The sequence below is a fragment of the Hetaerina americana genome, unplaced genomic scaffold (assembly GCF_022747635.1).
Source record: "Hetaerina americana unplaced genomic scaffold, ioHetAmer1.1.p SCAF_4, whole genome shotgun sequence".
NCBI classification, from domain to species: domain Eukaryota; kingdom Metazoa; phylum Arthropoda; class Insecta; order Odonata; family Calopterygidae; genus Hetaerina; species Hetaerina americana.
Genome location: NW_027286985.1, coordinates 46,754,691 through 46,768,194, shown reverse-complemented (window position 1 = coordinate 46,768,194; position 13,504 = coordinate 46,754,691). Strand labels below are relative to the sequence as shown.

Below are 13,504 nucleotides of genomic sequence, written 5' to 3'. Positions count from 1 at the left end.
AGTCTCACTCCAGCTATCCCAATTACCCTTCCATCTCACCTCTCATAAACCTAAATTATCTATATTTCCTCTTTCAATCTTTCGCTTAATATTCTCTAATTTTCCTGTCCTCATCATTGTCCTAACAGTCCAAGTTCATATTCTAACAAAATTGGTCCTCTTCTTCTGCATCTTTTGTCCTGTTGCTATCAGTTTTCTTTTGCAAGGGTTTTGTGAGATGACGACCACGGAAGCCTTGCCTCTCCTGCTGCTGGGCAGTATACATGGCTGATTGGCGTGTGTCCTGTAGTTGCCAGGATTCATATTCTCTATATTGTCCATCAGGATATTCTTGCGAATGATAATTGAGGTGATTTCCCGTTGCCTTCTGTAATAGTGTTTTTAATGTGTCACCATCACTCACTGGCCACCCCACTGGGGTCAGATGCCTTTGCAGCTGCCTCACTGAGTAACAGATACTGCATGGACTACCTTTCGTCTGGCTCCTAACCTTCGACCTATCTGGCATGGGTGACCCTACCAGGAGCAATTATTATTACTTCCGCCAGCACAGCTCTAGGGGTCATCGGAACGCACAAGCCCTTCCACCACGTCAAGGTTGTAGTCCATTGGAGGGGTATAATGAATGTATGCAAGAATTTCAGGCTTTTTTAATTTTTTTGGGAGAAGTACAAAAACTGCACTTAATAATCGTATTTTTCTAATTCGGCAGACTTAATATTCCTTCTCAAGTGTGTCAATTTGGAAAAAAACATTTGTAATATAATTTTTTCCGTATATGTAGTATCCAAAATTTTAAATGAGATTGATCTTAAAAATGATAATTTCATAGATATTACCTACGTTTTTCAATTACTCGGTAAATGGAATAATTTTTTACTTTTCTGTTTGTTGAAAATGCTGTTCAAACTATTGCCTTTAACATTATTAATGTAAATTCCAGTTCCCGCTTAAATTTGATTTACACTATATGGTAGTTCATTCTTTTGCCTGTAGATGCTACGTCATGTCGCGTCCATTCGAGTTTTGTTTGTGAATTCAGGCGATTCATGGAATTCGGCATGAGTTCAGTTTTTCTTTGGATCTGTGGGTGGTAAGACGTGTGAATTGTGCAGTTGTGGATGGTACAATAACTTTAACATTTGTGATACATGAGGGTGTTTTGAAGGATTATTCATTTCTGTAGGTGAGTACATTTTTTTGCACGCTCAAGGAGAATTTAATAGGAATCCATCACGGGAAATGGAGGACGATCTATTTATATTGTATTTGTATCCATTGGTCCAAAACGATTGGCGTCCATCCCGATTTTAGTTGTAAAGGAAATTGCGGTTGCTAGAAAGTGTTGAGACGTTTGAGAGGATAGATTAAAGAAAGGGTCTGTATAGTGTGGTCATACAGATATAACTGTTTGCGGTATTCCAACGTGTTTGCTAATGGTCTGTTTTTGATTATGCCATTGGAAGTTGTAAAATGCAAAGTACTGTCTGCTGGCTTTAGGGCTTCAGCACTTACTACAGCAATTGGGTCTAATTTATTTGGAAATCGGGCATTATTTAATTTCGAGAATAATTATTTGGTGGCACGTTGTGTATCTCTTTCCTTCAACTATCAATTCACACCATTTAGCTGTGGGAATGTTTGAGACATGTTTGGAACAGTTAAGGTGGACCTCGATTTTCTTCCCTTATTGAACTAGTTTATTGTGCTGTTAATTTTTAAACTTCGGAACTTAAAGAAATGCGTGTAGGTATAATGTTATCTCTTTACATTTGTTATTAATTCTAACTATTCCACGTTTTTCTATTTATAAAGAATAGTTCTTGACTCCTGATGGTAGATATCTGTAGATGATAGCTGTAATAACATTTCAATGCAGTATCACCTCGTTAGATATGAAATGCCACGGCTTGTATTAAAATGATAGATGAACTAATTTACATGCTTGATATATTGTATTAATTATTTTGGAAGGCGATCACCGTATATTTTGGTTTTTTTCCTGTTGGACTCCAAGACGTGCGACACAATTTTGATATGGGTGTCATTTCATTTTTACAAGTCCCAGTTTGCATTTATCGAGTATGGTTTTAAAGGCACTGAACAAAGTCGTCTCTTGTGATTCAGCTTTCACAGTCACAGGCCTGTCAGTTTTCAAAAGCTCCATTTAATTATCCCCCAATCAGCAAACGTTTTGTTATAATTTTGGATAGCTACTCTGCCGTTTTTCGAATTGATATTAGGAAAAATATACTGTTACCAAAATTAGGAGTTGGCTGTGTGAATGATTAGTAATGACATGTCGTTATCGACAATTGATATAATTTTTATGCATCTAAGAATACGCTTCAATTACCTTCTCTGCAAGTTGAAAGTTAGACGAGCAATTTTTAATCTCGAGATGAAGGAATTTTTCCCCAGACGTAGTGTGCCTTGATACCAAACGGAAGTATAGTCAGCCTCGTGAATAAGAATGATAATGTGGGATTTCTTATATGAGTCATTTTCCTCTTGGAAGGTAAAGAGCGGCTCCTAGAAGATGATCTTATCTTACGCTTCTTTTAACTCGACTCAATTACTTTAAATATTAACATTTGCAGAACAGACACAAGATAAAATGTTCAGTCCTGGTCGTAAACTTTGATTTTCTTTGTGTCGGGTATGTTTCACTTCGCTATGAATGTTAATCTAAATTGCTATTGTAGTGCCGTATCCACTGATAAAGGGGCATTTGTTCCAACCGAGGGAATTACTTGATGTGAGAGAGTCTGGGAACATGACCTATTAGAGAAATTGTGGACCCAGTAGGGACTATGCCCAACCCAATTACCATAATGGAGTTGTTTAGGCAAACGTCTTAATTCCTTTTACCCAAGTTGTTTTAGTTAGCGCTATTTGTTCTATTACTATTCAATGGAATGCACAGGGACAAAATAATGAAATTCTATTTGTACGGCAATAGTAGTTTTAGAGTATGAGATTACGAAATTTTGTCCAATTTAAGGGTTGCAAAAAGGGAAAATCACAATTTAGTAGGAGCTATTTTGTATTGTGTTCAAGCGGGAATCGGTCGAATTAATTAACGCAATTCATTCAAATTGTTACATCGTATTTTTTTCTCCAAATAAATGTAGAATTAAAAAATTATCATTGTTGATAGATGTCTAGGTTTATGCATTCGTATCAAACTTCGAAAGAATATCGGAGAGAGAGGATCAAATTCAAGGAGTATTTTCCATGGAAAATCGTACATGACCTTTTTCCTCGCAATTATTGTTTTACAAATGTTCGGATGCATATCTTACTTTTCATCGAGTTTTAGCGATGGGTGACGACACAGAATCCTGTAGATGTTAGATATTTTCATAGGTATCGGTTTAACGGTGTTTATTGCCAATTTCATATCCTTAAAAGAAAGACTTAGGCGGCGTGGGCCACAAAACTTTTACCGCTTGCGCGCCTAAGTGTCTTCTTCTATCGCGCATCCTCGTTCCCGAAATAGACATCTGTTTCTTGCATGATTTTCCGCAGCCGTTCGTGGTTTTGTGTTCTTTCCCGGGAGGGGCGTTGTCATTTCAGCTGGTCGCATAAACTTAGATTGTATTGAAATTGTTCTTTTGTTGAGATCGAGACTTCCGAGTGAGATTACCCCATACGGAAGCATTGAAAAGATGAAAGGAAATATAGATATACTTACTTTTTGTGAAAGCGTTTTCTTTGTGTCATACAGTTCTGCTGAAAATGAAAGGCTACGCTGCGCCCTCTTAAGCCGGCTATGAAGTTTTTCGACAATTCAGAGAAAATAGATTTGAGACATCCGGTAGACTGGACGAAATTTCTCCGAATACTACGTTTTTAGCGATGATTATGGATGATTCTAGGCCATTCTTAGGATTTATTTTCCGGGCTTTCCTCGGAATGCTCTTGTTAACTCCGGTGCGTAAGGCGGTGTCCATATAAGGATGAGGGACCTAGTGCTCTCGCCTCTCCGCCGGAGTCGGCGTCACCAGTGATGTGGGACGGGAGACGGGCTTGAGTGGGAGGAAGCGTGTGGGTCGAACCGTGCTCCCCACAAGGCCGAAAGGATGACTGAGGAGGGAGGGAATGGAGGAATTGCCGGCTCCCCTCCTTCATTGGCACTAATACATTTTGTGGTAATGCAAAATTTTAGCCCTCCCCCCTCTCCTCCTTGTTTGAAAGTGGGAGTCAAGTTGTCGACAGTAGTTTCGCTGTATCTTGGGCGGAATAAAATGCTCTCCCCATCCCGACCTCTCTCCCTACCTCAGATTATTCTTCCCACATGTATTAGGGAGCCGCGCCCCATTGTGTGCACCACTGCGGCCCTCGTCTTTCCAACTAGCGTCTTACTTTCTCGCGATGTCATCGAAGAGAGGAATGAGAGCTCATGCAGATGAAACTGACTTGGGCGTCTGTGACTAGTGGAATTCATAATCGCATATGAATTTAAAATTTTGAAGCATAGCATTATTTAGCCTTAAACATTATTTAACATTTATTAACGCTTCTCGTTAACCCTTGTTTATTCTCTTAGTATCCTCCGCCACGCATATGTCATAGATAGATGGCATAGATTCGATATCGGAATGGCGGGGAATGGGTGAAGATCTACAGTCGAGAGATTCCTACGCAGGGTAAGGTGCAAACCTGTCTCAAAAGTTCGGAAATAATCATTCTTCGTCGATGGACCAAACTGAATACGGTCTTGCCACCACTATTGTCCCTCGACGGTGGACTGAAACTCCTTTCTGAGAGGCAGTTGCAGGGGGCGATCACCATTTTAGAGGAGAGACATCCCAATTATTTCAGACTGTGGTTTAGTTAGTGGTTGGCCTCGATTCTGTCCAAAACTCGAAAGTAAACCAGAATATCATTCATTGGTGGTCTCCTCTCCTTTCTGAGAAGTGACTACATGCGTGTTTTTGGGCATTGGGAATGTTTTCGCCCCCTCTTCCCAATTACCCCATTTTACGCATTTTTGTTGGGATAGTGCAGCTTCATAGTACTAGCGTAAATCATAGCGCTAGTAGTAGTCTTAAGCGTCAAATTATTTCCAATAATTGCGCGAATGTGCGATTATTGGTAATTCACTCCCTTTGCCCTTTCCCCGTGGGCCTTCTGTTTTTTCTAGGTTTGAATTTTCATTATGATACCGTGAAATGCCCTCGGGCAGAATCCGCCACCAGTTGTCGTACTCAATCTGAGCCGCTCCTTGATCTCAGGTGGACTGGAGAGGAATATTGGCTGGAGAAAGCGTCCGTTGCGAAACTTCTCTGATACTGACGGGACCCCAATGATCACTACTAGGTTGTGAAAAATTTCTCTCGCGAGACGCGAGGAGTTGAACGCGTTTTTGGCCGAATCGTTTTTCATGATTGCATTTCTCGCCGCCCCCTTTCATTAGTCTGTTTTTTCCATGTATTAGGAGCAACGTCTTATTTATCAAAGCTATTCATCTTGTCCGTTATGGGACGGAATTATTTTTTGATTTTTTAGAGATAATAATTTTATAAATTCGTTTTTGGATTGAGACGTTAGTGCTGAATGCAATGTCGTTTCCGTATTTTCTTCTTGATGGGGGTCTTTTTCTTAATTTACCTTTTTTTGTTTTTTGCTGATGTAATTGATCATTTTTAAATCTTAATTTTACAAGCCTTGTGAATTCAATTGGTCATTTATTGCTTTTTCCACGTAATTCATGCGTGGACGAAATAATCTCGAGTTGAGGTTATTTTCCCTCGAGTTTGTAGCTAGATGTTCAAATTTGATAGCGATTGATTTCCTCGTTACTTCATAAATATCTCCAGGAAGGACCATTATTTGATTTTGGTGAGCTAAGTGCGGAATTTCTTATATTGGAACAGCATAGAATATAAGCCTTTCATTACTGATACAGAATTTTACCCAGGTTTGTGGAGCAGATGACGAACTTCTCAACTTCCAGAAAGATCTGGTAATCAGACAGTCACATTGCTTTAGGGGCGTGGGCGCCTCTTCAAGGATTCATCCCCGTTTTAACACGAAACTGTTCGTCCACAAAGCCGAAAGCTCTACCCACGAGGCTTCCAAGCTGCCGTTAGACATTAAAAAATAAATTGCAAAAATAGAAGTGAGAGAATTTTGACTATCCTTATGAAGGCGAAAACGTATGTTGAAAAAGTAAACTGAGAGTTGCCCACTCAGATGACTTGTATACTCATAGTTATTTTGTATTGCTACACTTTGTGTTTGAATATATCCAAAATAATAAATAGTAGCCCATTTATAAATAGCCGAAATGTAGTTGGCTGGGACGGGAATTAAGATCCTTGTTAATACTATAGGAATATTATAGGAAGTTAAATACGAATTTAATCACCCACAAGTACTATACATTTAATTCGGATAGAATTCTTATGTTAAAAATTTAAATGATGTATCTTACCAATATACTGTACTGTACATTCTCCTTTTTGAGTCTTTGGTAGGAAATAAGTTTAGTCACCACCATGGTTGCACATTGGTCTGTTGCCTAGGCAAAGTACCTACCTCTGACTCTACGAAGTCAGTGATAAACGGAGAAAAACATTAGGGTGTGAATAGAATGAGAAACTGTGAGAGTTCATTGTATTTTTTAAATTCTCCTGCGAGTGTTTGATTGATATTATTTTTTCTAGTGTGTAACATCAGTTTTCAATTTTGCATGAAAATAATCATTATTTCGATGTATTGATAGCTATCGCAGAAAAAAGCCTTGAGTGAAACAATAAATATTTCAACTAATGGAAATAAATGTTTATTAATGTCTCCGTGATTTTAGTTCAATGTGCAATTTTACGTTTGGAGACCCAAAGGCTGCAAAATTTCCATCTGATTAGTCGCTTAGTTAGTAGCTTAGCAATCCTACAGCCGAAGGCTGATAATTATAACTTTTTAATTTGGGAAAAATTTTCTATATCCCACTATAACTAGAGCCTATATATTCATAGTGATATTTCGCTCTGAAATTTGCTACGTGATTCTGCATGAGTTCGCGTGTGCACCAGCACACGTACATATGCGTGAATACACATGCACCGTCTGTCTTGAAGATAGATGTGCTCACTTTCGCGAGGCTCTTTTCGGGAACACCTCGTCTCTCTCCCCGAACGGCTCATGACGTGTATCCCTCGCCTAAATGCACGAGACTGACTCATCGGCCGATCCCTGGTGCCAGCTGATACAGAGTTGGCGAAGGAAGGAAGGTGGGGGTGAGGGGTACATCGTAGTGGAACACCTCCCCTTCGCGCTCTCGGGAAGAGGATGGGGTGAAAGGAGAGACATGTTCACTTGATGACCCGCTGATCGGATGCTGCCCTCGGGTTCATATTAAACTTACTGCAGTCAGCCGAAATGGCTGCAATTGTACTTCTGTATTCATGTCCTTCACGGTCTGAAAGTATGTAATCATTTGATGAAAGAAGAATAATATTCTCCCTGGATAAACACTTTACTAAATAAATACGTTTTTAGTGACGCAAAATATTAGGCAAAGTTATTATTAACAAATAAAATACTTTAATTAGACAGCATTGTCGATTTAAGAAATATGTGGATGGCATTATTTATGGGTGTGTCAGTTGCAGCAAAATTTTGTGCTAGGCTGCGAGTAATGTGACTTTCTTTAGGTCTAGCAGTGTTCGTTGCCCCTATTACTGTATTTTGTTAATCTTCTTCGTAATAACAATGCTCGAAAGCTGTCATATTTGGTGGGAAATGTTCTGTTTTAAATCATGCGTGACTAAAATGACCCACTCAAGTAAATTGAATTACATTGGACATTTAATCGTTATGATATGGGAATATATTTCCGTCATTTCAACAAGTGGTATAATTTGGCGTAGTATCTGTTTGGTGGAATGTTCGTATTTCTGAAATTTCTCAAGGATAGATTTTTTGGTCGTTGGTCTGGTTATCTTTTAATGGTAACACTTCCATGTCAGATAGTGACGGCTTATCATGAAATTTCTCTTGTTTACGCTGATGAGTCATTATTGAGAAAATATTTCCTTCCTGAATCTGATACCGACAGTTTCACTCTTCACGAGACAAGCCGTGGTGGTTAGATGTTACTGCTCACGGCCAGTAATTGTTAACTCTTAGTTCAATGCAGTCTGGTGATCTTTTTAAAATCAGACCTTGACGTATCGTAAAGCGCAAGGCAGAACGTTTAGGTCCACTAAATCCAAATTGTTTTGAAATAAATGATCAGGAATAGCTTGCGATCTGGATATTTTACCGACCAAGGAAAGGTCCATGGTTCTATGTATGGCACAGGTGAACCCTTAAAATGGTATTTCAAATTGTCAGAGAGCCATCTGGGTAAATTTTGCCATTGCGATTTCTTAAAGAGTCGAAGATTTGAAAGAATTGTATAGTGGCAAAAAACCCCTGGCTTAGCAGTTAAGTACTGCTTTTAGCTTTGCTTGAGTGTAATCGTTGTTGGCGCATAAATTAAATGTGCTCGAGTGTGGTACTTCATGTCAAAAGAACGCAACCGCTGACTTCAAAATGAGTCAAATTGTCTTTTGTTTCCTTCAATTTTATGTAGTACTACTGCAAAGTATATATATATATATATATATATATATATATATATATATATATATATATATATATATATATATATATATATATATATATATACACATACACATACATACATACACATGTATTAAATATATATATAATATATATATTATGTATAATTATATATAATTTATATATTATATATATATATATATATATATATATATATATATATATATATATATATATTTAAAAATGACCATGTACGTGGAACAACATCGAAAATTCGTAGCCTCAGGTCGCGCTGCCTCATTTTCATTGATTGGTATTGCGTGTTCGTTGAGTAATTCCAAGTTGTGACATTTTACACCATCTCTGTTAAATTATTGCTTTAAAATTTTCAAATTTGTATTCTGCCTCTAAATATTTGAAAGCATTTATTCTGATTCTAGATGATTCATTAATGTAAATGACATCATCTGGAATCACATGTAAACATTTTTATGAAGTCAGCTCTTTGATTTCTGATGGAATGTTATCCATATTCACATTGAGTTGAACCAGCCTGTTTCTGAATTTGCTGTACACTTAAGACTTTAAATGAGATTTTAATTAGGGAGTGACCAAACAAAATTCAATCAGGGAGAGTATGTGAGAACTTCGTTTTTGTTGTAATGACTTTGACCGAATAATATATCATAGCTGTTATTTCCTGACATTACCAATTCTAGGTAAGTGTAATTTTGTCTCAAAAATATTTCCGGAGACAGAATTCTTTTCTTCATCCTTAATCATACGTGCTTTTTGGTAGCAACGAGTTTCATTTGCTGGATAGTCTAAATTAATCAACTCTTTCCTCTTCCTCATTTTTTAGGCGAAGGATTCAAAACTGCTGTTTTCGACTGTGCAGAAATTCCGCCGAAAATCTAGCAAATGCGAAATTTACCTGTTATTTCCCAATTAAAGTGAGGTTGTGGCCAAAAGTGTAGGAAATTCTTCATTTGAAGGGAAAACGTTTTCAAGTAATTTCCTAAATTTTGCCGTACCTCAAAACAATTTCGTTCGAAAAAGTCACTAAAATGCTTAACCAGCATCACAGACTCAATTCTGGATCACATGAATTCGTGCTTTCGAAATGTTATCTTCCGAGTAATGTTGCTGTACTTAGGGGTTATTGGACGTAGAGGATGCTTGGGCGTTTCCCCATGGCGCTAGAGCGGATGTCGTTCTTATTTAGTCTGGGGCTGACAATGGTTTCATAGAAATTACACGACGTATCATATGTGAAAATAAGGTGCACTGGACCGAGAAATGGAAGTGCAGAATAAATAGTTTTAAAACTGCTGCGGGAACGTAGCACCATATCTCACTGAAATTGGTGGAAAAATCTCCCTGCCATGAATTACAAGATCCTCAATTAACTGCAAAAAGAGCTGGAATTATCCCTTTTATGTCTCGCTTTAGCTGAGCGAAAGTAGTCCAATGAATAAGTCTTGAAGTAAAGATTTAGTTATTGGGCTACTGCTAATCTTTTATTATTCCTTTGGTTGAACTCTTTTCTTTCTCGGCTTTCAAATATTTTCATATCCTAACTTTTGTCTGCCTACTACAGTCACCTTCGCTCCCTTTCCTCTTCTTTTTCTGACGGGGACTGCCAAGTGGTGAGCGTCGCAATTATTTTTTTTATCATCTGTGAACTACATCGGAAATGATTTCTTCTTTGAATGACGTTTTGGGGTGTAATAATTCTCATTTTCTTGCGATCTCTCTGTCGATGGCGTGTTGGTCGAGTTCAGTTCTTATTTTGGAGTCGAGTGAATCGCTGCACTGTCATGGTGTTCAACACTTCCCTCCTCTCGCGACCCGAGCGAGACCCTTTCTTGGGTGAATTCCTGACGGGAATAATCGGAATCCCTCGCATACCGCTGTTAAATCAGGTTTCGCATCTGTCGAAGTCGCCGTAAATGTAGGAAATTGTTGTAATTCCGTAATCTCTACGCTATATTTGTCTTCTTTTGTGACGGATGCAATTTGATTGGTATGTTGATATTTTAGGAACCTTGCAAGCCACCGCTATGGTGTGTGGCAGGATGCATCGATTTTAATGATTTCTTGAACAATCAGGGCGTAATCAGTGACCTTACCCGTAGGATTTAGAGATGTACGTATGGGTAACACCAATTGGCTTACAGTAATCTTTCGCATGATGCGTAGAGTTTGAAAGGCTCTCCTTTTTTTTGGTGCTGTTTTTTCCTCGAGCTCTAGTGGTAATGTGCAGTCGTTCACCGTTTAGACATTGCTTCAACAATGTCTATTCACGAAGCTTGTACGAATAAAAACGCAATTAATTCAGTATACGATATAAAATGCTCTCATTTTCAGTTCCTTTGCAGTCAGGTAATTAAATAATCTTCATAAGCCATAGTCGCGAGTGTAAACCAACATTTACTGCATAAAGTGCGGCGACATATTAAGCATTAATTCCTAGGGTCCCTCGCGACCTGGTCCTGCGAGTTGCTTGTTTCTCCCCGCGTTCAAGTAGTGATTGCTTACACGGTAAATTTAGCTCTGCCGTGTTCATTTTCCCCGCGGTGGCGTGCGTGACGGTGTACGATAGATATACTTCGTGGTTTTCCCCATGCAGTTATTGATGAACGGAAATGCTTTTGGCATTCTGCGTCTCTGTTCCGTACTTGTTTGAACTTTGTGTACTTTGGTGAAATGTAAGTAATAAATGTATTAAGCACCACACGAAGGAATACTAAAGACATCTCGACTCGAATTCTGGTTTTTAGCCTCCCAGAAGAGCAGGCGAGAGCGTTAGGGCTCCGCCCTACACCATCCCCGAACTCTCGCGGGTATTATTCGAGTATTTCGTTCCATAAATTGTGAATTATATGAATGCAACTATGTTCTCATATTTTTAGTCTCAATTTAGGTCTTCCAATAAAATCCTGCGACGGGTATGGAAAGAAATAATTGTGTTTAAAACAATGAAGAAGCCGAAACAATCTCTTTACTCATATTTTAGGACATGGCAGATTCCTAGAGGCAGTAACAAAGGGGACAGTGAATGGGAAGAACCCCTGAGGGATGACATGGTTGGAATGCGTCATGCAGATTAATGGAGATGTGAGTGTAGGGAGCTACACTGCGGCTGGAAGAGAACGAAGTGGCGAGCAACAGAAGATTGGATAGAAATTGTTGAAGCCCACTCGGCTGAGTATTCGGACTTTCAAGTTGAAAATATAGTTCACATTGCCGCGTAGTTGAAGGAACTCGTTACTCGTTTGTTACGTAAATTGACAGTAACAGTTTTTATCGGTTCAAATGTGAATGGACGACTGCAATTTTATTATTTAGGAGAACCTTCCTACGAAAAAAATAAAAACTGAGAACATAAGAAAATAAATTGCTTTTGTATCTCCGTGGTCACTCAAGATTGTGCCTGGACTCACGATCCTGTTTAAACATTCTGTGGCAACTATTTTCTTATATTTCCTGTTTAAAGTTTGTCTAGGAGACCAAAAGTTTTATTTCCTTAGCTATTTCGTTCCAAATTTTGGTTTCTTGCACACAAGTAAGATTACTGGCAGACAGTGATACGGTTGAGAGGGTAGTAAAAATGGCTTGTGTCGGCTCGTTTATTGTACTGTGTGTAGGGTTAATGGGGCGTATGTCTGTTCTTTAAGGTTTGAGCAGTAAAGGAGCGGAAGTTAAGTCCGGAACACGTGCGCACACTTCGAATGACCAGATGGGTTTCCACAGATTCGTCACGATCAGTCAAAGCTCTACCAGAGGGCGCTGAGTTTTAAATGAGGGCAGGGTGAACCTCTTTAGCAGGGTGCGTTTTAAGGATTAGTGGGTAGAGACTGTGTGGGAAGGAAAACCAGAATAGCACGTCTAATGAAAGGCAAAAAGAGGTTTCCTAGAGGCATCTTATCAAGGGAGTACGTTTAGTTGGAACGAAATCTCCTTTGTAAGTAGTATACATACTTGTATGGGCGTGTGTGGGCATGGTTACATAATTGGTCTTCTCTGGGTTGATGTTGCGAGTAAAACGATATAGCCTCGAATATCTGGGATCATGAAAACCAAGTGATATCCTCCGTTGTTGGTAACAGCTTGTTCCTCTGTCCTCCTTCCCATGCCTCTTATCAATGATAACTCATTTCGTCCCTCACTCAGCTCTCCCCAATTCCTCTCCCATCTCCTGTAGAAAATGGCTTTGGTCCGGCCGGCCTCTTAGACGTCTTCCCGGACTCTCCCTTCTTCCATCGTCAATTGACTCATTCATTCCCCCACCCGCTCCGTGCCTCCATCTGGGGTGTTATCATCAAAACCGTTCTTTGTCCGAGAGAACCTTCGGTGCGTTGAGGTCCACGACGGAACGCTCTCAGAGAGTTTAAGTGGAGGGGGGGAGGAGAATGAGGGTGTTCAATTGACGAGAGCCATTACGTTCGATGGACAGCAGAACGATTAGAAAAAAGGGACATAGAACGAGTTGAAATGTATTCCATATCACTTTGTTTCCCGCATGTCATTTGATATTTCTCGTTTAGATAGATCGAAAAACTTTGAACCATGTGCTGGTTCTATTAAATTCAAGCCTTCTTATGGGGTGATACATTTTCGAAATGGTGTTTCTTTTTATAAGTTGACATTTCCAACTTTTTCTTTTTTGTTTACAATTGTCTTTGCTTAAATACGAAAAATCGTCGAGCATCAAATTATAAAGATCTTTCGTTGTTTGTAGTCGTTCTGTTCATCTGTAACTTTCGGTTAGATTTTTCCCGACAATCCTTCCTGTTTATCTAACAATAAATTTTCCCAAGGCCTTCTTCTGATTCCCGTCCCCACATCGCCTTCTCATTGTCATGTGGTTTTGATATTTTGCCGCTCTCTGTCTTTGACGCCAGGGTCTTCCTGCACGTGGTCA

General features: G+C 39.1%; 1 protein-coding gene across 2 annotated transcripts in view; it reads left to right on the top strand.

Annotated features, from left to right (window-relative positions):
- The first annotated feature begins 1,068 nt into the window (after nucleotides 1–1,068).
- Nucleotides 1,069–13,504, top strand: part of LOC139691779 (integrin beta-PS-like) — a 73,017-nt gene continuing 60,581 nt past the window's right edge. For both annotated transcript variants that reach the window (XM_071589639.1, XM_071589638.1), the window contains exon 1: nucleotides 1,069–1,186. The gene's annotated coding sequence lies outside the window, so the exon portion shown is untranslated. The remainder of the gene's footprint in view (nucleotides 1,187–13,504) is intronic.